Source organism: Nicotiana tabacum, chromosome 22 (assembly GCF_000715075.1).
Source record: "Nicotiana tabacum cultivar K326 chromosome 22, ASM71507v2, whole genome shotgun sequence".
NCBI classification, from domain to species: domain Eukaryota; kingdom Viridiplantae; phylum Streptophyta; class Magnoliopsida; order Solanales; family Solanaceae; genus Nicotiana; species Nicotiana tabacum.
The window spans coordinates 179,438,903-179,466,841 of record NC_134101.1 but is presented as its reverse complement, the minus strand read 5'-3'; the positions used below and the strand labels follow the sequence as shown (position 1 = coordinate 179,466,841).

At 40.2% G+C, this 27,939-nt stretch overlaps 1 long non-coding RNA gene across 3 annotated transcripts; it reads left to right on the top strand.

The window, feature by feature from the left end:
- The first annotated feature begins 455 nt into the window (after nt 1–455).
- Nucleotides 456–8,616, top strand: LOC107812010 (uncharacterized). Of its 3 annotated transcripts, none has more exons than XR_001654045.2 (2): nt 456–1,364; nt 8,327–8,616. It is a non-coding gene; the product is annotated as an uncharacterized LOC107812010 (long non-coding RNA). The 3 variants fall into 3 exon arrangements; XR_012704857.1 differs by lacking the exon at nt 8,327–8,616 and adding an exon at nt 3,378–4,095; XR_001654044.2 differs by lacking the exon at nt 8,327–8,616 and adding an exon at nt 3,131–4,095.
- The last annotated feature ends 19,323 nt before the right edge of the window (nt 8,617–27,939 follow it).

Genomic DNA, 27,939 nt, shown 5'->3' with positions numbered 1-27,939 from the left:
ATAGTCCTTGTATTTTTAGGATATTTATTTGAGTTTATTTCTATAGGATTTCGCTTTATTATTAAATTAAATTCTATTTTTAGGCACAAAAATTAAAAAATACAAAAAAATATATAGTTTCACTTTTCTATTTAATTCAGTATTAGGTATTTTTAGAAAGATATAATACTTTTAACCTATTTTTATTCTAATATAAGCCTTGGAAATACCAAAAATAGTTTTAATTTTAATTTTTAGTTTTTATTTTTAATATTAATAGTTTATCAAAATCAATTAAAAGCTTTTATAATTTTGTAGGTATTTAATTTGAATTTTCAGCTTTCTTTTGGCCCAATTTTGTAAATTTCGGAGCCCAATTCAAATATGAGCCCAAAATTCAACAACCCACTCCCTTAAATCAACCCAGACCTGCCGACCCACCTGTTGACCCGCCCATTTTCCTTGTATATCCTAGCCCTTCACTCAAATTATCCAATGGCCCTAATTAAACCTTATCCCCATATAAAAACCTAATATCATCCAAACCCTAAACCTAATCTCTCTCCCAAACGGCGCCCTCACCTTCCCAGCCCACTGTCGTCTCTCCAACTCGCCGGAATGGGCGAGTCCGCTCACCCGAGTCCCATGGTCCTCCCCTCTCATCTTCTCCTTCCTCCACGTACCAATATAACAAACTCAGAATATTCTCTAATGATTTCACCCAAATCGAATCCGCCTTCTCCCTCACGCGCTTTGATTTTCTTGAACAAATCTCGGATAAATGGGAGCGATTGGATGTGAGTGAAAGCCGATCCACGCCTTCCATTTTTTTTTTTTTTGCTTTATGAAATTTTCGGGAGTTTTCAGTTTTTTGAAGTTATTTTGGGAGATTTCTTGCAGGAGAAGAATAGAACCTTCGAGAGTTCATAAAAATACTCCCATTTGGAGGATTTTCAGCCAGCCGAAGGGTTGAAAAAAAAATTAGGGTTCTAAGAGTGAGTTCTTCTTCTCATTTGGTCCATCTTCAATTAAGTTTAAGTTCCACAAAAGCAAAAATACAAAAAAAAACTAGGGTTTTAGGTTCTCCTTTAATCTTCTTCTGATTTTCGATATAGCTGATTCACATATATTAAAAAAAATGAGTTCTGTTTTCATTTGATAAGTGAAAAAATACAAAAGATTCTGGGTTCTTCTTTTACACATTTTGGTTCAAGAATGAAATGGATGTTAGTTGAGGTTTGAAGCCGATTTGGGTTGCCGTCCGTTGTTCGAAACTCGTGGTTCCTGTTCGATCTAGCCGTTGTATTCTCGAGTGGCCTTTTGAATTTGAAGCTTTGTAGCTGATTGCTTTGATTCTCTATTATTAAGAAGAAATTTGCACTCAGGTTCATATCCTATCTCTTCTTTTATCTAAAGTATGACTGAGACTATGATGAGACTTTAGGATTAAAACAAATTTAAGTGTTTAGAATCTGTCTGTTTTCGAGATGTTGAATGTGTTCTACTTTAGTTCTTTTGAATTTGCCTTGCTCGTCATGTTGAGATTAAGCGTGTGTTGCATCTCGGAAACTTTGTTGTGATATTTTCTGCTTGATCTCAATCGTATTCATTTGGTTTAAGATGTTGGCGCTGCCATCTTCCTTGCTCTTTCAGTCTTGCTTAAATTGTCCTTGGTCTGAAGATAATAGTGATATTTGAGTAGTATAGAGTGATCCTATTTTCGGCAGGATCGAGTATGTGTGATTATAATATCACCTTGATTCATTGGTTTGCATTTGTTCCTTGAATTTTGACATAAAAGCGCCCTGAAAGTTTTCATCATATTTGCCTCAAAGTTAATTTGCCATTTTCGGATCTCCTAGCTTATTAGAGGTGATGTGAAGCTAGTTTTGGATTACCATTGGAGTTGAATTTTCTTTTCCCTTTTAGTTCATAAATATAGGAATCTAGTCCTTGATTGAATGCAAATAAAGTGCTACAGGATATTAGCTTAGCAGAATAGGAATTCTTGTGCCATGAGGATTATGTGCTTCCTCTTGTTCTATTGGCATTCTTTCCTCCCATTAATTTGGTTACTAATGTTATTACATTGTCTCAGTGTGCTTGTCTGGCGCCTTTTAGGATAGTATAGGAACAAGTGATTAACTTAGATGACAGAGTATAATTTAGGCTTGAAAAGTGAGGTTTAAAGGATCTGAGACTATCAAATGGGGTTGGTAAGAAATCTGACAATTGGTTTTTCCCAAATTCACGTTGTTTTTTCATTTACGTTTCAGTTTATTGTTATATAGTTTTAGTTAGTTGCTTATTTATATCCTTTGAATGTTTTAAACTCTCGTTGGTGGAATGTCTAAAGTCTTTGTTTGTGTGCACAGTTTATGTGATTCTTTATGTGGACGATTCGAATGAATTATTGTGAATGATATAGGGTCATGGGAATTGGGAAAAGATCGACCCCACTGGAATTTAATCAAACCACGTGCATTAGGAATGGGTTCGGTCTCAATACATAGAAAATGAAAAGTTAAAAGGAGGGTGAGCATGAAGTGAATTTTGTTTGCTATAGTTTATTTTTACTTTTACTCTTCTTATTTAATCGCTAATAGTATGCTTAGGCCCACCACGCTAGGGTAGGCAAGCCTTAGAATTTTTGTTAGTTTTGAGGTGGGAGGTCGTTCCCTTAGTTAAATTTATCCGGGGAAAGCCTAGAAGAATTTTGTGTTTATTTTCCTTTTCTATGATTTTACCTCAACTTGAATATTTTAAGAGCCGACTAGATCAAGTATGCATCCGTACTAGTTACAGGACTTAGGGAGTGCCTAACACCTTCTCCCCGAGACAAATGAATCCCCTTACCTAAAATCTCTGGTGCCGACTTAGTTTTGAGTCCAAAGTGTTTTAAAAGGAAAATTATTTCTAAAAAGACGGTGGCCTGGCACACCGAAATCAAATGCCAGGTGGCGACTCTAAAAAATCTTTTGAAACACAATATTCTTTGTCACTTTTAATTAAAAACCCTTTTTGAGCTTTAAAATCTTTTTATATATTTAAGAGGGTAAGTGAGTTGTAAAAAAGGGGGTGTGACATTCATTATTGTAATTTTCTCTTTCTTTCTTTTCTTTTGACTGATATATCTCCATTTCACATATAGGCCATCATAAAGTTTAGAGCTGAGCTGAGCCAATGTGAGGCCGAGCTCAGGAAAGTTTCGGGCGAAGAAAAGGCCCTGAGGCTCCTCTGTAGCCCAAAAGGAAGAGGAGATTAAGGATCTCCGGACCGCATTGGCCAAAGTTCAAAAAAGCGAGTACAAGCTAGATGAGCAAGTAACTGTGATTTTAACAGAGTACGGCCTTCTTGGCCCTACTTTAGAGGCTAACACTTCGATATATCTGCTGCAGCAAAAGCTAGAGATGATTGGGCAGCTCCGGGGCGAGGTTGATCAAGTTAAAGTTGATTGTCATCAGTGGAAGAAGAACATGGATCAACTTGCTGCCGATAAGGAAACTGTTACAGCCCAACTGGCCTCGGTTGAACTCAACTCCGAGACATTAAAGAGAAGGGTCTGGCTCAGGCCAATAAGATCGAGGAGTTAGAGGCTGAGGTCGCTAGAGCCCGGGTCGAAGTTGTACAGGCTAAGGCTGAAGCTGAGAAGACGAAGGCTGCGGTTGATAAATCCATTGCCATATACTTAAGGGACGTCGTGGCCGTTCAAGATGAGTTGAGGGAGGCCTCCGACTGTGGAAAATGGAGCAATGATTTGGCTAAGTTCCAAGCGCGAAGGGAGATTCTTGAAGAAATCCATGCCCGAGGGTTCAACCTTGCCGAGGAGATAGCCGAGGCAAAGGCGTGGGAAATCGATATCAGGTTTCTTGGCTCCTCCGATGATGAGGATGTAGCGAGTGGCTCCGGGGACGAGGAAGGTGAAGAAGATGTTCCCGAGGGAGATGAAACTCCCAAAGATAGAGCTGTTGAAGATGCAGTTTCCGAAGATGACGTTCCCGGGGGTGTGACCCCGAAAATAGATTAGGTTTTCTTTTTTGTGAAAGTTCCCCTTGTGGGCATTGTAAATATGTTTTGTAAACTTCCCTTGTGAATATAAATTATCTTTTTGTTCTATCCTCGACTTGTGTTGAATTTTATTTTGTTCCCGTTTGTGAAAGATTTCGATAATTCAAATACTCAACTCGACTATCGGTTTGGACTTATAATGTAATAAACCCTTAGGTTTTTATTGCTCAATATAATACCCCTTAAGGTTTTAGATAATCCTCGAGCTAAGCTTAAATCAATTCGATGCAAGCTCAGAACAATGGGACTCTTGGGTCCGAGTTGAGTGAGAACAAGGTCTCGGACTCTTATATGCTTTTGGTCCTTAAGCTCTTTTAAGCTGGCCCTAAGGCTCTTATATATCGAACTTTAGGCTCTTTTAAAATTATCCCCTAGACTCTTTAAGTTGGGCCGTTTCGGCCTCTAAAATGGTTGTAATTTTTTCCTTCTTTTCAGCTAAAAGACTTAGTGAAAGTTTAGTTATGCCTTAGCATGTGTTTTTATACCCGTTGGGTTTTTCGAAGGTCCGACGTATCGGAAGCTTATTAGTAATTTGTTTGTGTAAACATAATCGAATACCTCTTGAGATTTTCCTGAAGGCTGATGTTATCAAAGCCTTTGGATTATTCGAGGGCTGAATTTATTGAAGCCCTTAGAATTTTTTGGGGGCTGAATTTATCGATGCCTTTTATATTTTGCTTTTGTCGAGGGTAGCCTGATTTAACCGATTTTTCAATGTTTGAAGGCCTTTAATTTATAGCAGAAGTCTGACGTCTCCGAACCGCATTATTTTGGCCGTAGCTTTTAGTATGGCCGTAGCCTTCGGGTTTGTCACTTGGACTTGTTTCCAGATAACTTTCCGAACTTGTTCGAAAAAGTTAGTCCCTGCGTATATTGGCCTTAGCCTTTGTTTCGAAGGGGTGCCTCTTTGAGGTCTTGTGAGTTCGAGTTTTTGATAACTCGGGTGTACTGACTGTCGATGACAGTCCCCGAGTATTCAGGGGTGCTTTTATGCTCTGGCTCTTGAGCAGTTTCCCGTAGGATTATAAGTGTAAGGCTCGTATAATAGTAGACTTCTTTGAGACATAAAGTGTTTTTGACATTAACAGAATACTTCTTCAAATAATTGATACATGTTTTGTCGTCGGGGCTCGACTATTCTATACGGATACGGTTCATCTGACCGTTTGGTCCATTACAAAATTTTCCTATCGAGGCCCTCCTAGGCGTGAAGTATTTTTCTTGAAAATATAACCTCCGAGTGTGATGCCCCCCCAGTATTCGAGGTTGATTAAAAATAAGCCTCGGATATTGTTGAGTTCTCCTGAGGTAGCACATAGTTGTTGCCTCGTTAAAAACCTTGCCAGTAAAACCCATTTGGAACAAAATCCGATTTAAGGGAAAAAGAGTGCAATACATGCTTTAAAACCTAAGGCCTTCGTATAAAAGGGGTGTCTTCGAGATCGCGTGCCTTCGATAGCTTTGACCGAAAGTTTGTAACAAGTTAGTTTTAAACTCAAATGCGTAAAAAGATAAAGTCATACCTCAGCAGTAGTATCGTTTGAGCAATGATATATTCAAATTGTTTGGCAGTTTTTCACCTTCCATCGTGCTAAGGTTGTAAGATCCTTTACCGACGACTCCAAGGACTTGGTACATCCTTCCCAATTCGAGCCTAGTTTCCCTTCATTCGGGTCTCGAGTGTTGAGGGTGATCTTTCGTAGAACTAAGTCCCCGATTCCAAAATGTCGAAGGTTGGCTCTTCTATTGTAGTATCTTTCGTTCCTTTGCTTTTGCCAGGATATCCGAACAAGCGATGCTTCTCGCTTTTCATCTAATAACCCAAAGCTGGCATTCATGGCCTCATGATTTGACTCCTCTGATGCATGTATAAACCTAGCTCTGGGTTCTCCAACCTCGATGGGGATGAGGGCCTGAGCCATATACTAGAGAAAATGGGGTGGCCCCCGAGCTAGACTTCGATGTCGTTTGATATGCCCAAAGGACCTCGGGTAAAACTTCTCTCCATTTCCCTTTTGCGTCGTCCAGTCTTTTCTTCAAGTTTAGAATGATAGTTTTATTTGTTGACTCAGCCTGTCCGTTTCTAGTTGGGTGGTATGGTGTCGATAAAATTCTCTTTATTTTATGTGCTTCGAGGAACTCTATTACCTTGCCACCGATGAATTTCTTTCCATTATAACATACAATCTCGGTAGGTATCCTGAATCGACATATGATGTAGTCCCAGATAAAGTCAATAACTTATTTTTCTCGGACCTTCTCGAAGGCTTGTGCTTCCACCCACTTAGAAAAATAATCAGTCATAAACAAAATGAATTTAGCTTTACCTGGGGCCATTGGTAGAGGGCTGACTATATCCATTCCCATCTCTTGAAAGGCCACGGGGATAAGACTGAATGGAGTTGTTCTCCGGGCTAATGGATCATCGGTGCAAATCGTTGACACTTATCACATTTTTTGACAAATTCCTTAGTATCTTTTTTCATAATGTTCCAGTAGTATCCTGCTCTGATAATTTTGCGGACCAAAGATTCAGCACCGGAATGGTTCCCACAAATTCCTTCGTGGATTTCTCGTAGAACATAATCGGTGTCCCCTGGATCTAAGTATACCGCCAATGCTCCATAGAATGTTCTTCGGTACAATGTTCCATCTTTGTCTAATGCAAACGTAGCAGCCTTGGCTCGTAGGGCCCTCAATTCTTTGTGGTCCGATGGGAGTTTCCCATTCTTCCAATAGTCGATATACTTATTTCTTTAATCCCACGTTAAACTTGTTGAATTTATCTCGGCATGACCCTCTTCGACCACAGACTTTGATAGTTGGACGACAATCCCCGGGACTATGTCATCTTCTTCGATTGAAGATCCTAGATTAGCGAGTGCATCAGCCTTGCTATTTTGTTCTCGAGGTACATGATCCAGAGTCCACTCCTTGAAGCGGTGCAAAGTTACCTGTAGCTTATCCAAGTACCGCTGCATTCTATCCTCTCGAACCTTAAAACTTTTGTTTATCGGATTTACCACCAACACAGAATCACACTTGGCCTCGATGACTTCTGCTCCCGAGCTTTTGGCTAGCTTGAGACCTTCAATCATGGCCTCATACTCGGCCTCATTGTTAGTTAATCTAGGAGTTTTGATAGATTGCCTAATGGTATCACCCGTGGGTGGATTTAAAACAATGCCGAGCCCGGACCCCTTCACATTCGAGGCGCCTTCCGTGAAAAGGGTCCAAACACCCGATGTTGTACCTGTACTTAGCAGGAGTTATTTCTCCACTTCGTGTACGAGGGTCGGCTTAAAATCGGCCATGAAGTCAGCTAGGATTTGAGACTTGATGGTCGTTCGGGGTTGATATCTGATATCATACCCGCTAAGTTCGACGGCCCATTTGGGGCAATCGGCCCGATAGCTCGAGCTTATGCAAAACATTTCGAAGGGGGTAGGTAGTTAGTACACATATGGGATGGCATTGAAAATATAATTTTAACTTTAGAGATGTGCTTATCAATGCAAGTGCTAATTTTTCTAAGTGAGGGTACCTAGTTTCAGCATCTCCTAGAGTTCGACTTACGTAATAAACAGGAAACTGCGTACCTTGCTCTTTTCGAACTAGTACCCCACTTACCGCTATCTCGAACACTGCCAAGTATAGATAAAGTTTTTCATATATCTTCGGGGTGTGAAGCAAAGGTAGGCTCGACAGATATCGCTTTAATTCTTCTAAGGTTTGCTGATATTTCGGGGTCCATGCGAAATCCTTTTTCTTTTTGAGCAAGGAAAAGAACCGGTGACTCCAATCTGATGACCTTGAAATTAATCGACCCAGAGAAGCTATTCGGCATGTTAACCTTTGCACGACCTTCACATTATCCATGACCGTGATGTCCTCGATGGCCTTGATCTTATCGGGGTTAATTTTAATGCCCCTATTCGACACCATTAAACCGAGGAACTTACCTAAGCCTACTCTGAAGGCACATTTCTCCGAGTTGAGCTTCATGTTGTATTTTCTCAAGATTTTGAATGTTTCCTGCAAATGAGTCAAATGGTCCTTTGTGCGCAGGGATTTAACCCATATCATCAATGTAAACTTTCATTGTTTTACCTATTTGTTCTTCAAACATTTTGTTAACTAGGCGTTGGTATGTGGGCCCCGTAATTTTTAGCCCAAAGGGCATCACATTATAATAATAAGTCCCAAATTTTGTAATAAACGAAGTTTTTTCATGAGCTTGAAGTGAGTGAAGTTCTGTGGTTGTTTTTTATTGTTCCAGGTATATTCATGAGCTTGAAGTGATAAAATGGGCTTGTAATTTGCTGATTTGGAATGGGACTCTCTTGTTCATTTGGCTAAATCCTTCTCTTCTATTGTTCATGATATTGTTTCAGCTTTGTTTAAGTATTGTCAACGCTAACTTAGTATAGGTGGATGGTTTAAGCATTTAGGTTGTTTTTAGCTCATTCATAAGTGTTTAACAATTTGCTATACTTAGTAATTGTAATTATTCGGGACTGTTTTTCAAAGGTTTGTTGAATGTAAACTCATGCATTTGTATTGTTAAGCATGATTATAGGTGTAGATCTAATGTTAATCTTTGAGTGAATTTCAGAAATTGACCCTTTGTCGAGATTAATAGCATGCTTATTGGGACCATTGTAAGATTAACAAGTAGTTTCATAATCTAGGATCTTATTCTTAGTATGAATAGTAACATTGATTTTTAAGTTCATAATATGGTTATTTAGGTGTTGTGATTCTCAAAACTTATTTATTATGCTATTGTGATTTTTGACTAAGGAAAGTTTTAAATGTTGCATTTTTAGCATATTTAATCTCAAGTTATGCTTTTAATCTGATTAAAATTGTGCAAAGTGACTTGGGATGTCATGGGGTAACACAACTGTTGGGTTTCGAATGGGACTTAACATAGGCCCAAATCGAGCAGCCCGGTCTCAAGCGGGGTCCTTCAGCTTTGGTGTAGTTGTTTCGTTTCCCCTGTGAAGTTTCATTTAATGCATTGCCTGAGCTCAAGATGTTCATGTGGTCATTTTTGTTTCAAGCTATTGCAGCAAGTCTCACAGCTGGGCCTTGTAGTTGGCTCAGTTCTGCCCAAATGCCTTTGCTGATCCCGATTAGCTTGGGCCTCCTCTTGAGCCTAATTCCCCTTTAAATGTCATCTGTTGTTACTGCAAGTCTGGAACTTGTTCCCCTCCCCCCCACCCCAAACGTTAAGTTAGTACAGTACTTTGCATAGGCTGCTTATAGTAATGTTAGATAACATTTAATTTAGACAAGAATTCAAACTCCTTTAGACCTCTTTATTAAGCATGATTCTTTTAATTAGATTGAGGTGTGCCATATCAAACAAGACCTATAATTTATGGCCCTCATAAGACTAGATCAAGAAATCACTTGAAGAAAGAGACTTGAGGCGTGCCATAAGAAAAATTAAATCATATATGGCCCTCACAAATGTTATAATTTAGATATTAAAAATGAACTTCATAGTTTGCTTTAGGCGCGCCGATTATATAATTATCACGGCTATTACTAAAATCCGGGGGTACATTTCATGTGGCTCGGTTCTAATTTTCAACAAGGTTAAATAGAATGTGTCGTGAATCACGGGTGCATTTCATGTAGCGTGGCTTGCAATGTGTTTTAAATAACCTTGAAATTTCCTGAAATATTAAAAGCGGCTAAAAGGTTAAAAGGGGACGTAGGTTTTAAATGTGTAATTAAATCAGATAATTGAGCCAATAATAATAGTTGAGCGACCATGCTAGAACCACGGAACCCGAGAATGCCTAACACCTTCTCTCGGGTTAACAGAATTTCTTACCCGGATTTCTGTGTTCGCGGACTATAGAACAAATTCAATCTTTCCTCTATTCGGGATTTGAACCGGTGACTTGGGACGACATAAATTATCCCAAGTGGCGACTTTGAATAAACAAAATAATCCCATCTCGATTGTCACTTTAATTGGAAAAACTCCCTTATACCCCTTCCGAGGGTAAAAAAAAAGAGGTGTGACAGCTCTGGCGACTCTGCTGGGGACAAGAACCCAAAACTTCTGGTTCAGGGTTCAATAATTCGAGCTTAGAATATCTGTTATAGTTGCCTTTATTTATTATTTGATTTTTATATATTTGAGCCTAATGTTATAAATGCCGCTTTTACCGCTTTGATATTGTTTGGATTGTATATAAATTGTTACGAAACCCTCTTCTCTCTGAGTCTTCTAAATCATCTGGGAAGTGTGCACTTCGTGTGACTTCTCTTCTGTTAGACTCATATCCCAATTTTAGAACGAGGTTCGGACAAGTTGCAACGCCGGTGAAGCTTCTGTATTCCCGGAATGCTGCCCCCTCTGCTCGAGTTGTCCGCTTAGGGTAAGCCAGGTCTAGAACAAATATACCCAGGTTTTCAAACCTAGTATAACATAGCCTCATGCCAGATCCCTAGTAGGAACGCTTGTTTGCATCACGTGCATTTGACTTTAAGGACTCAACACAGGGGTTGGGTCCGTCTAGGACAGGCGCACCCGAAATCAAAAGGCCATCCTGATGCATTTTACTTGCTACTTGTACATTTATTTGACTCAGATTGCATGTTGATCGGCTTTTAGAATAGGGGAAAAATTGAGAAAAACCAAATTGAGGTGAGAGAGAGGAAATTACCCGCCTGTGAAAAAACCTGGTGTCCAAGATATCCCGAAACTCTACCGAAATTTTTGAAAAAAAAAAAGAAGAGAAAAAAAGCTATTTCAAATATTTATGTTTTCTGTTGCATCAAATTTGACCGAACTACGCAAGTTTTATTCTCACCGGATGTGGGATACGTAGGCAACCCTCATCGGGTCCAACTCCGTTTTTGCAAAATAACCCAAAAAAAATATAAAGTGACACTATTTTGTCATAAATAAATTAGGTGATGTCGTTCTTGTCCAAAATAGCCAAAAATGCCCCAAAAGGGTACCGGAAGGCTATTTTTGCAAGAATAGCCACCTAGGGTCCTTTTTCAAATTTTGGTTGATTAACAAACACAACCTTAAAATTTTCTTTCTTAAGGTGCTGAAGGGCTGTATTCGCGAAAGTGTTTTGTTTCAAATTGCAGTTTTCAAAAATTGGTATTTTTCTCTCGAGTCAAAGTAAAACATGGTCTTTTAACCAAATCACTTTAAATAAATGTGTAGGATGAGCACGATTGAAAATGAACCTTTCATTGTTCTCGAGGAAATCCCGTTAGAACTCCATATGTGGTGGAACGATTTGGGGGAAGTCAGTAGAGAAACTGTGATAAAAGCTTTGGGCAGTCTAGTTGGTCTTCTGAAGATTAAGCCAAGGAAGGATATAATTGAGGCTTTGATACCCTTTTGGGACCCATCGCATAATGTGTTCCATTTTGCTGATTTTGAGCTAACCCCTACGCTTGAGGAAATAGCGGGATACGCTGGTTTTAGTGGGAATCTCATAATCAATACCCGGTGGCACCTAGAACAATGACTCCTCATAAGTTTCTGGACCTTCTAAGCATCAGTCGGGAAGTTCAAGATGGAAATTTGGCTAAGGGATTCTGAACATTCTACTTCTTGTACCGACGTTACGGGAATTCCCGCAATTTTGAGATGTCAGATATCGGTCTTACTTATTCGGGGAACAAAGACAAGTGGGAAGCTCGGCGGGGACTAGCTTTTATAGTGGCATTCCTGGGTGTTTTGATTTGACCAATAAAGGATGGAAACATAGAATTGGGGCTTGTGGGAATGGCCGACTTCATGACTAAAAGGGCTAATAGCACCATTGTACCGATGATCTTGGCGGAGATTTACCGAGCTCTAACTGTTTGCCGAGAAGGAGGAAAGTTTTTTGAAGGATGCAATATGCTTCTACAACTCTGGATGGAGGAACACCTTTGCCATTGTCCGGTGTACATGAACTGTGGCATGACCGATCTTAAATGTATTGAAAAACATGGACAACGGGTAGAGGGCCATGAGTTTCCGGATGGTACGGACAATGGGTAGAGGGCCATGAGTTTTCGGGTGGCTCCCGGTCAATGAAGTCATTTACATGTCGGTCGAAGTATGTTTTCTTCTATTGATGGGTCTCCAGAGCATTCAGCCTTATGCCCCCCACACAAAGTTCTACGCCAGCTAGGAAGGTACTAGACTATCCCGCATGATGAGGATTTGAGCCGACACTTCATCAAACTGGGACCAAAAGCTGCTTTCCCTGAAGAAAGGGTGCGTTGGATTTGGCATCAATGTAGGTTCTTAGAGCCAAAGACTCATACGGGATTTGTCCAGAGGCGAGTTGGAGCCTAGTTACACAACTTGGTACGGTAAAAGGTCTAGAGTCCATCAAGAGCTCGAACGTCCCGCCAAAAGGCCTCATGTCCAACAATTCACTGATGGAGCGCATGAGCAATGGGATTAGTTGGCAAAAGAGGCAAGCTACAAGGCAACAATAAGCAAATTGGAGGGACAAATATGAGATCTTAAATTTGACAAAAGTGTACAGGTCGTTGCTGATGAAGGGGAGAAGAAGAAATTGGCTCAAGAATACAAGGCCCTTCGAGCACAGATCCAAAAAATGAAAATAGCTGCTGAGAGTTAGGAAAGGAGCCGAAAGGATGAAAGACTCATAAGTAGTTTTAGGAGAAAAATAGCTAAGTGTGAGGATGATTTGAAAAAATCCGAGGGTAATCTGGCGAGAGCCCGGGCACAGTTAGCGAAGAACGCAGAGGGACGAGCAGAGTTTGTCCGGCAATTAAAAAGGAAATATGAGGGAGAAGCTACCAATTTAAAGAAAAAACTAACTACCCTTGAGAACGAGATGGTCAAACAAACAAAGAGCTTCAAAGCAGAAAGGGAACACTGCTATGCCCTGATGTCACAGCTAGAGAAAGACCTGTAGCAGCTTCAAGAGCAAAATCACACAGCTGAACAAGTTTTGGATGCCAGATCTCAGCAGATCGGACGGTTACTACAAGAGAAGGGTATTATCAGGGAAAGGGTTAGGAGGATTGCGGACTACATTGTGATGAATTGCAACGAGTGTGAAGATATGACCAGGTCCATGTTCTTTGCTTCAGTTATGATTTTTGTCTGACAGATCATGGATGACCTATTCTGCCTTCAAGAAGATATGGCGCATAGGTCCGCGGCGAGACCGACTGATGTCCTGTGAGCCCCTGAGCAGTTAAGGCACTTATGTATTCATGATTTTCATTCGAGGCTGTATTTTCACTTTTTTCCAGAGTCTGTTAGTCCATTTTCGAGTCTGCATTTTCATTTTTCTGTTGGAGTCTGTTAGTCCATCTTTTTGAGTCTGTTAGTTTTTATGATTAAAATTTGTAGTAGAAGTCATTGTAACCAGGATGTTTTGCTTTTATTTTATGAAAAATTGAAAACCCAAAAAATATATCTTTCTTTTATTTTTCACTTATTCCCAGAAGTACGCTTGATCTGATTCATGCGGTGTCATGATACATAGGCAATCCCCATAGGATTCGATCATAACCATGAAATGAAAAGAAAAAAAAACGAAAGAAAGAGAGAAAACAAGAAAGTTGTGGGAAAGAAATAATGGTAAAACAAGAGAGTAAAAATGAGAGAATAAAGGAAAAAAACAAGAACCAAGAAAAGAAAAGCAGGAATGAAAAAAAAAAAGAAGAAAGAAATTGCAAAATGAAAATTAGTGAAAGTCGGGATGACGCAAGTGGTCGTTCAAAAGCATACTAGAAATGGTTAACTTCTTAGGTGCATTGCATCCCCCAACATGCGGTTGCCTATCTATTAAGCTCTAATCGATAACGAGTTTGCTTGTTGTTATCAAGTACAGGTAGGTGGTTAGTTTGTTTGGCATTCTAGCAACTCACCCGTACAACACCAGGTCCAAAGACAAGTTGATCACGACTGGTCAAGAACTGGATACAAGTGTTATTGATCCATCAAAGGATGGGGAAGAGTCTGATGTTAATCTGAAAGAGGAGTTACATAAGTTGAAACACCAGATGGCGGAGATGTACCAGGCGTGGATTAAAGGGCATCCGCCACCATCATACCCCACCAACCCTGCTTTCGTCCCACCACTGGCTCAATCCCAAGAACCTCCCACTGTTGATTCATCTCTAGGCTTCCCCATTTACCACCACTACCAGGGCACCACTTCCCAAACCCCACAAGCACCACCACCCAAACCAGTCCCATACCCTCCTCCACCAGCCACCCTTGTTTTCGTGGCACCCCCACCCGCTACACTCCATCGATCCTCTAGTGAACCCTTATTCCAGACCCAGGATAACCATTACTATCCCCTGGAGCCTACTTTCAAGGCCCCAGAGCATTACTCCTACACTTCTCATTTCGACCTCCCAGTTGAGACTGAGAAACCACCTAAAAACCCAGAGCATGAGGAGATGTTCAAGAAGGTAAGAAGCCTAGAACAATCATTCAAAAACATGCAGGGATTGGGAGGCCAGATGAGTGTGGCCTACAAAGATTTGTGTCTATTTCCCGATGTTCAGTTGTTTGTGCGATTTAAGATGTCGAAGTTTGATTTGTATGACGGGCACGGAGACCCGGTGGCCCACTTGAGGGGATTTTGTAATAAAATGAGAGGATCCGGCGGGAAAGATGAGCTATTGATGGCATACTTTATCCAGAGTCTGAGTGGCTCGGCATTGGAGTGGTACACTCGTCAGGATCACAGTAGATGGTATACCTGGGATGATTTGGCCAAAGCATTCGCTCGTCATTTCCAGTACAACATCGAGATTGTTCCATATCATTTGCCTTTGACTAAGATTGAGAAAAATCCTAGTGAAAGTTTCAGAGAATATGGTTTTTGCTGGAGAGAACAAGCGGCAAGAGTTACCCCCCCCACCGTTAACCCCCCGATGGAGGAGAGCAAAATGGTGGAGTACTTTCTACAGGCTCTGGAGCCTACCTATTTTGGCCATCTGATATCAGCCATAGGCAAGTCTTTCAATGAGGTAGTGAAGATGGGTGGCATGGTGGAAGAAGGGCTTAAATCAAGCAAAATCATAAGTTACTCAGCTATCAAGGCAACTACCCAAGCTATTCAGAACGGTACCGAGGGAGTGATTAGAAAGAAGATGTGACAACAGTTGATTCAGGATCATGGTTTGGACCCAGGTGCCCATCACACCAATATAGCCAGCCTCGACCTCATCACCGAACCTACACCTAAACCCCATGAAATCCACCCCAACATTACTTCCCATCACCAGACCCTCATATTTCTGTCCACCACACCCAGACATATACTTAACCTCCTGCCTATGCACAATGGTATAGCCCAGCCCCACAAAATACCTACCCAGCTCCACAAAATGTTTACCTACCCCCACGAGCCTACCAAAACCCTGCAGGCCCAGATTTTTGACCCAATCCAGTGTTAAAAATGAGAGGTTGCAGCGAAAGAAAACTTTCACCCAATTGGGAGAATCTTATACCAGTCTATTCCATAGATTGAGGTAGTTGGATATGCTGAGGTCAATTGAGTCGAAATTACCAAACCCTCCTCCAAAGAATCTTGATTACTCTGTAAGCTTTGAATATTGTTCTAGTACTCCGGGGCATGATACGGAGAAGTGTTGGCACTTGAAAAATGCCATCCAGAAGCTCATTGACACAAATCGGATTGAAGTCCAGACCCTAGAGGCACCCAACATCAACTAGAACCCATTGACAACCTATCAAGAAACGAACATGATTGATATAGTACACAAGGGGAGGGAGTCCAAGAAGCCTTCATAGTCCGTCATGATGATTCAGTCCAGCGAGGTCAAACCAGTCAAAAAACCAACGGTTGAAGGATCAGTGAACAAGTTGAGCATGACAAATGGTGAACCATCTGTGGTAGTTAAGAAAAAATCCCCAAGTGATGTTATAGCAAAGCAGGAAAAGTCAAAAGTGGTCGTTCCAAGAGTGGGAAACAAGCCTATCATAATTGTAGAGGGTGCCCGTACGGATCCTGTCATCATCAAGCCTGTAACCCAGTTGCCAGTAATCAACACCAAGCTATCCCATAGAACTATGAACGGGTGATAGTGACTTACAAGGGAAAGGAAGTGAAAGAACAAGTCAATGGGGCCCAGGGATTAACTCGTGCGGGGAGATGATTTGCCCTAGAAGAGTTAAGGAAAACTAAAACATCCAGAGATAATCTAGTCCTAGTAAAAAAAGCAGTGCTTGAAGAAGAGGCGAAGGAGTTTCTAAGAAAAATGATGGTACAAGATTATTTCATCGTGGAGCAGTTGAGAAAGATGCCTGCTCAGATTTCCTTGCTATCATTATTAATCCACTCAAATGAGCATCGTCGGGCCCTGGTGAAAATTATGAACAAAGCTCATGTTCCCGACAAAATTTCAGTAAACCATCTGGTGAAGCTCGCCAACAAAATATTTGAGGTGAATAGGGTCACCTTCTCTGATGATGAGTTGCTTGTGGAAGGTACTGAACACAATAAAGCTCTCTATCTTATGGTAAACTGTGAAGATTCTGTGGTCACCAGGGTGTTAGTTGACAATGGTTCCAGTGCAAACATCTACCCTCTTTCTACTCTGAACAAGTTGAAAGTTGATGATGAGAGAATTCACAAGAACAGCATATGCATCCGAGGTTTCGACGGTGGAGGAAAAGACTCTATCGGTGATATAGTGCTTGAATTGACAATATAACCGGTGGAATTCACCATAGAGTTCCAGGTACTGGATGTAGCCATCTCTTACAATTTACTGTTAGGTCGACCTTGGATTCATGCCGCCAAAGCAGTCCCGTCCACTCTACATCATATGGTCAAGTTCGAATGGGATAGACAGGAGATCGTCGTACATGGGGAAGATAATTTGTGTGCTCACAGTGATCCCGCTATCCTGTTCATTGAGGCTGAAGATGACAAAGGGCCTTGGGTCTATCAGGTGTTTGAAACAGTGTCGGTCGAGAAGGTTCCAAAAGGGAAATGTGTTCCAACTCCAAAGATAGCCTCCGCATCCGTCATGGTGGCCTCGGAAATGCTGAAAAATGGCTTTGTGCCAGGTAAAGGTCTGGGTGTGTCCTTGCAGGGTATTATATAGCCAGTGTCCCTCCCTAAAAACTTGGGTACGTTCGGTCTTGGATTCAAACCCACAGCGACAGATGTGAAAAGGGCTAGAAGGTTGAAATAGAAGGCGTGGGCACTTCCAAAACCTATCCCGCGTCTCTCCAGGTCTTTTGTCAAGCCTGGTGCCAAGAAATGCCTAGTGATGATAGTTCTAAGTTTTGTGGTTGACATTGATGAAGAGTTAATTGAAAGGTTCCAAAAGTTGTTTGATGTGAACATGGTAGAGGTCGGAGAAGGTTCTAGCAAAGCAGGCGTGCAGTTTATCGGGCCGAATGTAAAGATTAACAATTGGAATGCTACTACTCTCCCTACTCGGAAGGAGTCTTGGTAGTTTGTCTTGTTTTCCTTTCTATCTGGGTCATTCTAGGGTTGTGACCCAGATTTTTATTTTTCCGCTTGTTGATGTACAAACCCTGTTATCCTTTATTTCAATGAAATGCAATTTCCCTTTTCCATCATTCCTGATAGTTTTATTTTTGTTTTCTTTTCTTTTCTTCTCTGTACAGTTCTTTTTATGTTGGTTTCAGTGACATGACATACATGAGGAATCTTCAGCCAAGTCTTAAAAGTCAATCTAACTCTGAACTAGTAATTCATGAAATAGAGTGCGATGATGAATCAGAATATGATGACGATGAGGCCTTTGAAGAGATTAGTAAGGAACTAAGTCATTTTGAAGAAAAACTCAAGCCTAACCTGAATGATATGGAAGCAATCAATTTAGGGAACCTAGATAATGTCAGAGAAACTAAGATAAGTGTCCATCTTGAACCGCAAATCAGGGAAGAAATAATTAAAGCATTGTTCGAGTATAAGGATATTTTTTCATGGTCATATGATGATATGCCAAGCTTGAGTACTGATTTGGTGGTCCATAAATTGCCAATTGATCTAGCATTCCCTCCCGTCAAGCAGAAGTTGAGAAAGTTTAAAACTGATATGAGTGTGAAGATTAAATAAGAAGTCACAAAGCAGCTTGATGCAAAGGTCATTCGAGTTACACGATATCCCACGTGGTTAGCCAATGTTGTGCCAGTGCCAAAGAAAGATGGTAAGACCAGAGTGTGTGTTGATTACCGTGACCTCAATAAAGCAAGTCCAAAGGAAAATTTCCCGCTACCAAACAACCACATTTTGATTGATAACTGTGCCAAGCATGAGATTGGGTATTTTGTGGACTGTTATGCATGGTATCATCAGATTTTAATGGACGAGGAAGATGCGGAGAAGACGGCATTCATCACGCCGTGAGGAACATATTGCTATCGGGTCATGCCTTTTGGTTTGAAAAACACTAGGACAACTTACATGAGGGCAATGACAACCATATTCCATGACATAATACATAATGAGATTGAGGTTTACGTAGATGATGTGATCATAAAGTCCAGGAAGCAGTCTGACCACGTCAGAGATTTGAGGAAGTTTTCCAAAAGGCTCCGCAGGTACAATCTCAAGCTTAACCCTGCAAAGTGTGCATTTGGTGTTCCGTATGGGAAACTGTTGGGATTCATAGTTAGTCGGCAGGGCATTGAATTGGATCCGTCAAAGATCAAAGCTATCCAGGAGTTACCAGCGCCAAAGAATAAGACCAAGTTGATGAGTCTGCTAGGGTGGCTGAACTACATCAACAGGTTTATTGCTCAGCTCATGACAACCTGTGAGCCCATCTTTAAGTTGCTAAAGAAAGATGTTGCGGTCAAATGGACTGATGAGTGACAGTAAGTATTTGGTAAAATCAAAGAGTATTTGTCGAACCCACCTATGTTGGTCCCGTCGAAACACAGGAGACTGTTGATTCTTTATTTGACAGTCTTGGATAACTCATTTGGCTATGTGTTGGGTCAGCATAACATCACTGGCAGGAAAGAGCAGGCCATATATTATCTCAGCAAGAAGTTCACATCTTATGAGGTTAAGTGTACTCCCCTTGGGAGGACGTGTTGTGCCCTGACTTGGGTAGCATAGAAGTTGAAGCATTACTTGTTGTCCTACACTACTTACCTCATTTCTATCATGGATCCTTTAAAGTATATCTTTCAGAAGCCCATGCCCATAGGAAGGCTAGCAAAGTGGCAGATCTTGCTCACAAAGTTTGACATAGTATATGTGACTCGGACGGCGATGAAATCCAAAGCCTTTGATGAAGAATATGAACCTTTGAGGACTTACTTTCCCGATGAAGAGGTAATGCATGTTGATGTGGTCGAGAAGGATGAAAAGCCCAATTGGAAACTCTTCTTTGATGGGGCCGCTAACATGAAAGGTGTTGGAATAAGAGTTGTACTTATTTTTGAAACAGGGCACCACTACCCTGTCACTGCTCAACTTCGTTTCTATTGTACCAACAACATGGACGAGTATGAAGCATGCATTATAGGTTTAAGATTAGCTGTGGACATGGGAGTCCAGGAAGTGTTGGTTTTAAGAGATTCAGATCTGTTAATGCATCAGATTCAGGGAGAATAGGAGACCTGAGATTTGAAACTCATACCGTATCGGCAATGTCTGTAGGATCTCTGTCAGCGGTTCAGATCAGTGGAGTTCAGGCATATCTCTAGGATCCATAATGAGGTTGCTGACGTTTTGGCTACTCTAGCGTCGATGTTACATCATCCAGATAAGGCTTATGTTGACCCTTTGCATATTCAGGTCTGTGATCAGCATGCTTACTATAATATGGTAGAAGAAGAACTTGATGGTGAGCCATGGTTCCATGACATCAGGGAGTACATCAGAATGGGGGTATATCCGGTATAAGCCACGAGGGATCAAAAGAGAACAATTCGACGTTTGGCAAGCACATTTTTCTTCAGTGGAGGAGTTTTGTACAGAAGAACTCCAGTTTTGGATTGTTAAGATGCATAGATGCTAGACAAGCATCGACTATCATGACCGAAGTACATTCCGGAGTCTGCGGACCGCATATGAGTGGGTATGTACTGGCAAAGAAAATTCTTCGAGCAGTTTATTATTGGCTCACCATGGAGCGAGATTGTATCAACTTTGTGCGCAAGTGTCATCAATGCCAGGTACACGGAGACTTGATTCATTCTCCGTCATCTGAATTGCACACAATGTCCACACCATGGCCCTTTGTTGCTTTGGGCATGCATGTCATCAGACCAATTGAGCCAGCAGCATCCAATGGGCACAGGTTCATTCTGGTAGCCATAAACTATTTTACTAAGTGGGTTGAAGCTAAAACTTTTAAATTCGTGACCAAGAAGGCAGTGGTCGATTTTGTTTATTCGAATATCATTTGTCGGTTCGAAATCCCAAAGGTAATCATCACAGACAATGGTGCTAATCTTAACAGCCATCTAATGAAGGACGTGTGTCAACAGTTTAAGATTACGCATCAAAATTCCACCCCATACCGTCCCAAGGCGAACGGATCAGTTGAGGCAGCCAATAAGAACATAAAGAAGATACTTCAGAAAATGGTGCAAGGTTCTAGGCAATGCATGAAAAGTTTCCCTTTGCGTTGTTGGGTTATCGCACTACTGTTCGCACTTCAGTAGATGCAACTCCATATTTGTTGGTATATGGCACAGAAGCAGTGATACCCATGGAAGTTGAAATTCCATCCCTTCGGTTTGTTGTTGAAGCCGAAATTGATGATGATGAGTGGGTCAAAACCCGTCTAGAGCAATTGAATTTGATTGATGAAAAAAGATTGGCAGTGTGTGTCATGGTCAGTTGTATCAAAAGAGAGTGGCGAGGGCATATAACAAGAAGGTGCGTCTGCGAAAATTTGAAGTGGGTCAACAAGTGTTGAAACGCATCCTTCCACATCAGGTCGAAGAGAAAGGCAAGTTCGCCCCAAATTGGCAGGGGCCGTTCATTGTAACAAGTGTGTTGTCCCATGGTGCTTTATATTTAACAGACATAGAAAGCAAATGTGTAGATATGGCTATCAATTCTGATGCAGTCAAAAGATATTATGTATGATTTCTTTGGTTTATTTAATCGTTGTTTGTACTTGGCATATTTTAAAGATTGGAATGACAAAGGCATTTTATTCTGCTATCTAAACACTTTATCATTTGTTACCCCTTTGAGCCTTATTTATTTTCTTTCACACCCCTCTTTTGGAATCAGTAGCAAAGTTCAAAAGAGAAAGAAAAGAATGAAAAGAGAAAAAAAATAGATAAAAGAAAAGAGAATGAAAAGAGAAAAAAAAAGGAGAATGAAAAAGAAAGAAGAAAAGTAAAAAAGGAAAGAAAGAGAAAAGAGAAAAGCAACAACAATAAAGCAATTCCTATGATATGAACTACGTTCGACCTGATTCCTTTTAAGGATACGTAGGCAGCCTCACGGTTCGGTCTCATAAAATAAAAAATTCAAAATTCCCCAAGCAAAGAAACTGGGGCAGAAAGTTGTGGCTGTTGTAAGAAATCTGATTCCAAAAGTTGTATTTTTGAACCCATTCAACTTGTTTTGAGCCTCTGTGATACCCTTTCTTTCTAAACCTATCCAAAAACCCACATTACGGTCCAAAGAAAGACCTTTCGATCAGTCTTCGAGATATGACAAGTCGAGCAAGTAGAGGTGATTCATCTCAGGGGCAACACTCCGTTCTGAGCAGGGAAATGAAAAATGAGAGAGTCTTACCGGTGAAAACCCTCACAGGTACCGTAAGGCGATGGAAAGATGAGAGAAATTAAAATGAGAGAATCTTCTCACGGGCACTGTAAGGTGATGGTGAGTTGAGAGATGAACAAATGAGAAAGGTTTGTTGGTGAAAACGCTTCAGGGCACCGCAAGCCGAACAAGGTCAGTGATTTGGCAAAGAAATCGGGTTATGGAGATCCTGGGGCAGAAAGTATGACAACATAAAGGTGATTGGTTGAACGGGTCGAGCTGATTAATTCGAAATGCATGTCATGCTCATTGGCGCCAGCCTCCTCACTCAGATAAGCTCCTTTTCATTTTCTCCCTCAAACAGTCAACTTTTTCAGTTTCTCTTCTTTATTTCTTTACCCTCGAAGTCATTGCATTTCATTTCTTTTAGATTTATCTCTCTAAGGCTTTTCCAATGTCAGCTTTGTTTAAGCAAGTAAGAAAGAATTTCAAAGCTTACTACAAACTTCCAAAATTGCACAAAGCAAAGTGCGGCCAAAGCATACCAGAAATAGCTTGATGCAAAAGCAAAAAATAAGGTGTTAGTGAAAGTTCAAGCGGTCGAGTGGTTTGTGAATTTTTTGGAAGACATGAAGGTTCAATTGGAAGGAAAAAAATGTAAAACAACGGGTTGGGTGCAGAGCATTCAGGGCATTTAGAGTCCTGTAGTTGAAATTCAGTCAGAAAGGCAAATAATTCTTGGCCAGTTCAAGGCAGCCAGTCAAAGCAAAACACAGCACCGAAAGGGCCACCTCCAGTAAGAATGCCACAAGCTAACCACCACATTTTTAAACTAATAAAATTTTCTTTCATTAAAACAGGGGCAAGCAAATTTTGTTTGTTCTGGAGAAACCCTCCGTAAGTAAAGCAGGTGCCAGACAAGCTCAACAGTAAGTTTCAGGACCCTCCTGGATAATGGGATCTAGTTTTAAGTTTTTAAGTTGTCATTCTTAAGATGATATTTGATTGGAAGTTTTCAGGACCCTCCTAGATAATGGTATCTAGCTTTTAAATTCTCTGAGATTTTTGATAACAAGCATCGGTTAACACTCACAGATGTTCCCAATATCAAACTGGGGCAGAAAAATTTCTTTTGTTTTGTCTGTTCAGTTGAAATCAGGTGCCCACCTGAAGAACCAGGGAGGAAAACACAAGTTTCAAGAATAGAAAGCAGTTCGTGTTCAAGCAATCAGGCACCCACCTGGAGAAACAAGGGAAGATAGTTCAAAGAAAAACAGTTTCAAGAAGAAGACAGTTTTAGGTTCAGCAATCAGGCGCCCACCTGTAGAAACAAGGGAAGATGATACAAGTTCAAAGGAAAGCGGGTCAAGCTCAGCAAATCTGGTGCCCACCTGGAGAACAAGGGATAACAACTCAAGTTTCAAAGGAAAACAGTGCGAGTTCAGCAATCAGGCGCCCACCTAGAGAGCAAGGGAAATTGTGTGAGTTTTTAAGGGAAACAGTTCCAAGCAGCAAGGAAGATGGTTCAAGGTCAGCAATCAGGCACCCACCTAAAGATTAAAGGGAAAACAACAATGTTCAAAGAAAGACGGTTCATGTTCAGCAATCAGGAACCCACCTAGAGAACAAGGGAAAACAAGTCAAGTTTTGAGGGAAAAACAGTGCAAGTGTTGGAAATCAGGCACCCACTTGGAGAACAAGGAGAAGCAGTGCAAGTTTCAAGGAAAAATAGTTGAAAGTATTGGCAATCAGGCGCCTACCTGAAGAGCAAGGGAATACAGTTGAAGTTTTGGCAATCAGGCGCCCACCTGGAGAGCAAGGGAATACAGTTAAAGTTTTGGCAATCAGGCGCCCACCTGGAGAGCAAGGGAATACAGTTAAAGATTTGGTAATCATGCACCCACCTGAAGAGCAAGAGAATACAGTTCAAGTTTTGGCAATCATGCACCCACCTGGAGAACAAGGAAAGTAGTTCAAGTTTCGAAGGAAGACAGTTCGAGTATTGGCAATCAGGCGCCTACCTATAGAATAAGGGAATTCATTTCAGAATGCAATTCAAGGCAGCAACAAAGGAATGTCACCTGGAGAGGACAAGTCAACAGAGCAGCAGAGACTGCAAGATCAAGTTTGAAGATGTATAGTTAGGACTCTTGTAATTCATAGATCATAGTTTAGTCTAGCTCCTTTTATTTTGCCTCGGTGTAATAAGGAGTTCAACAAGCAGTAGCAGTAGCATCAACAGTGAAATCACAACTTTCTGGTAGTCCCATCTACCGAAACTTCCCGAACTATCTTTCCAAAATTGCTTCCCACGGAATATTCAAACGGGAAAAAATCGCTCGTATCTGCTCACTTTATCTTTGCACGAAAAATCTTTGTGTTTTCGAGCAAAGAGGGGCAGTTGTGAGTACGTAATTTTTGCCCTATATGAATTGCTCCTATAAAATATAAGAAAATAAAATTTTCCCATTATTTGCAATTTTATAGATTTTTCGTAGGATTTTTGTTAAGTGTTTGCATTTTTTTGTACATGTTTATTTTATTTAAATCACGAAAAAGTATAAAAATATCATGCATTGCATTTAGGTTTTAGTCTATGGTTCCAGTTTAATTGGTTGTTTGTTTTGATAAAAATAAAATCACAAAAATTGGCTCATTTTTACAACTATTGTCTTTAATTTTAGATTATTGATTTTTTCTCTTTTAATTTAGGATCAAATAATTTTTATAAATTTTGTAATTTGGTAATTAGTTTAATTTTATAACTTAGACTAATTTAGGGTTTAATTTAGAATTTTAATTAATTATAGAAAAGAAAAAAAAGGAAGAATAATAGAACAAAAGAAAAGAAATTGAGAGTTTATTTTTAAAGCCCCAAATTGGGCCAATTTGGTGGAAACCCAAACCTATTATGTGGCCCAATACGCCTAGGTCCAATTCTCCCTAACCTCGTCCGGTTTCTTTGATTAACCAAACGACCTCGTTTTGTGGCCTTGCATCTCAACCGTTGGATTCCCATAATCCAATGTTCCGGAAATAGGGCTTCATGAGTATTTAACTGTACAAACCCAGGTTCCCCCCCCCCCAGTCCAAACCCCCATCGGTCTCTTCCCTGTCTCTAAACTTAGAACACTAGATCCGCCGCCCCAAAATCCCACTATCCTAGCCGACGGTGACCCCTAAAACGCCACCAAACAACCCCAAATTCCTACTCCACAATCCCCACACCCCATTGAATATGAATCCAACACAAATTTTTCCAAAATCTCCACCCTTGTCTCCAAATCCCAAATTTGACGCCAAATTCGAAAACCCTAATCTTGTTCCCTTTTCAGAGTTTTAAGCGATTTTCTTGACCGATAATGGATCGAAACTTATGCCAATCGACTGTTCTCCCTAAGAACAATCAATTAGCATCGATTTTGATTCATTTCGAAGCCCACCAGACTCCATGCAAGACCAAATAGCCGGCCAAGCTTCATCAAGCGTCGTCGTTCGCTGATTCCCTTTGTTGGTTCAAACGTTCCCGGCCAAATCAGTGTATATTCTTTCCTTCTCTTTTGTGTCCGCTTCTGTTCTTCTTCCTTTTATTTTTTTCTCCCCTTCTTCTTCTTCTTCTTCTTCTACTTTTCTTTTGATTAATTAACTAATTAGTTTTTAGTCGATTAAAATAGGTTAATCATGCCTGCTTATTTTATGCTTAACCTTTAAATCAGTATAATTCATTACTGTTAGTTCTAATTTCTTTGTTTTGTTTGTTGTTACGATTCCTTGGTCCAACGTTAGTTGGTTCATTATTATTATTTTTGGATTAGTTTAGTGTTAGGTCACTTTTTTTCTTGTTTTTCTTTCTTCTTCCTTCGAAATTGTTTTGTTTGGTTTGGGGTCTGCCTTGCATTTAGACAGACCCATTAGCACAAAGGCCCAAGGGGTTTTGGGGGTTCAGTTGCCTAAAGGGTTCAAATCCCAGCTTTGGTTGAAAGTAATTAGCATGTGTTTTAAGGGTATTTGGGGAATTGGATAAATAGAAATATTGGTTAACTGCCTAGGAAGCTGCTAGGAAGGTATGAATTGGATGAATTACTGAATAGTTTAAAAGATTAGGGTTCAGAATGAAAAGATGAGAAACTGGGGAAGGGATGAATGGTAAAGTTTTAAGATCAATTTTGTTGCCCTAAAGCTTGCTATAAAGGGGCTCATTTCTTTCATTTCTGGGCAGAGATTACAACACTAAGAACTAGCAAATAGCTGAAGAATATACACCCACTGATAGAGTTTGAAAATTAGAAAGAAAAAACACGAAAAAAAAATCGCAAACACTATTCCATTGCAGCTGCTTTTGATCTCTCTTGGATTATTTTAAAAGCTTGAATACACTACTACTTTCCTAGGCTCAAAACATGGTTGTAGCTGGTTGATAGTTGTTGTTTACTGATGTCTAAGAGTTGCTGATAGTTCTATTTCCTTGCTGAAGTTTTGTGGTTGTTTCTTGTTGTTCTAGGTATATTCATGAGCTTGAAGTGATAAAATGGGCTTGTAATTTGCTGATTTGGAATGGGACTCTCTTGTTCATTTGGCTAAATCCTTCTCTTCTATTGTTCATGATATTGTTTCAGCTTTGTTTAAGTATTGTCAACGCTAACTTAGTATATGTGGATGGTTTAACCATTTAGGTTGTTTTTAGCTCATTCATAAGTGTTTAAAAATTTGCTATACTTAGTAATTGTAATTATTCGGGATTGTTTTTCAAAGGTTTGTTGAATGTAAACTCATGTGGTTGTATTGTTAAGCATGATGATAGGTGTAGATCTAATGTTAATCTTTGAGTGAATTTCAGAAATTGACCCTTTGTCGAGATTAATAGCATGCTTATTGGGACCATTGTAATATTAACAAGTAGTTTCATAATCTAGGATCATGTTGTTAGTATGAATAGTAACATTGATTTTTAAGTTCATAATATGGTTATTTAGGTGTTGTGATTCTCAAAACTTGTTTATTATGCTGTTGTGATTTTTTGACTAAGGAAAGTTTTAAATGTTGCATTTTTAGCATATTTAATCTCAAGCTATGCTTTTAATATGATTAAAATTGTTCAAAGTGACTTGGGCTGTCATGGGTTAACACGGTTGTTGGGTTTCGAATGGGACTTAACATAGGCCCAAATCGAGTAGCCCAGTATCAAGCTAAGTCCTTCAGCTTTGGTGTAGTTGTTTCGTTTCCCCTGTGAAGTTTCGTTTAATGCATTACCTGAGCTCAAGATGTTCATGTGGTCATTTTTGTTTCAAGCTATTGCAGCAAGTCTCACAACTGGGCCTTGTAGTTGGCCCAGTTCTGCCCAAATGCCTTTGCTGATCCCGATTAGTCTCGGGCCTCATCTTGAGCCCAATTCCCCTTTAAATGTCGTCTGTTGTTACTGCAAGTCTGCAACTTGTTCCCCCCCCCCCAAACGTTAAGTTAGTATGGTACTTTGCATAGGCTGTTTATAGTAATGTTAGATAAAATTTAATTTAGACAAGAATTCAAACTTATTTAGACCTCTTTATTAAGCATGACTATTTTAATTAGATTGAGGTGTGCTATATCAAACAAGACCTATAATTTATGGCCTTCATAAGACTCGATCAAGAAATCACTTGAAGAAAGAGACTTGAGGCGTGCCATAAGCAAAATTAAATCATTTATGGCCCTCACAAATGTTATAATTTAGTTATTAAAAATAAACTTCGTAGTTTGCTTTAGGAGCGTTGATTATATAATTATCACGGCTATTACTAAAATTCGGGGGTACATTTCTTGTGGCCCGGTTTTAATTTCCAACAAGGTTAAATAGAACGTGCCGTGAATCACGGGTGCATTTCATGTAGCGTGGCTTGTGATGTGTTTTAAATAACCTTGAAATTTCCTGAAATATTAAAAGCGGCTAAAAGGTTAAAAAGGGCACGTAGGTTTTTAATGTGTAATTAAATCAGATAATTGAGCCAATAATAATAGTTGAGCGACCGTGCTAGAACCACGGAACTGGGAATGCCTAACACCTTCTCCCGGGTTAACAGAATTCCTTACCCGAATTTTTATGTTTGCGGACTATAGAACAGAATCAATCTTTTCTCAATTTGGGATTTGAACCGGTGACTTGGGACACCATAAATTATCCCAAGTGACG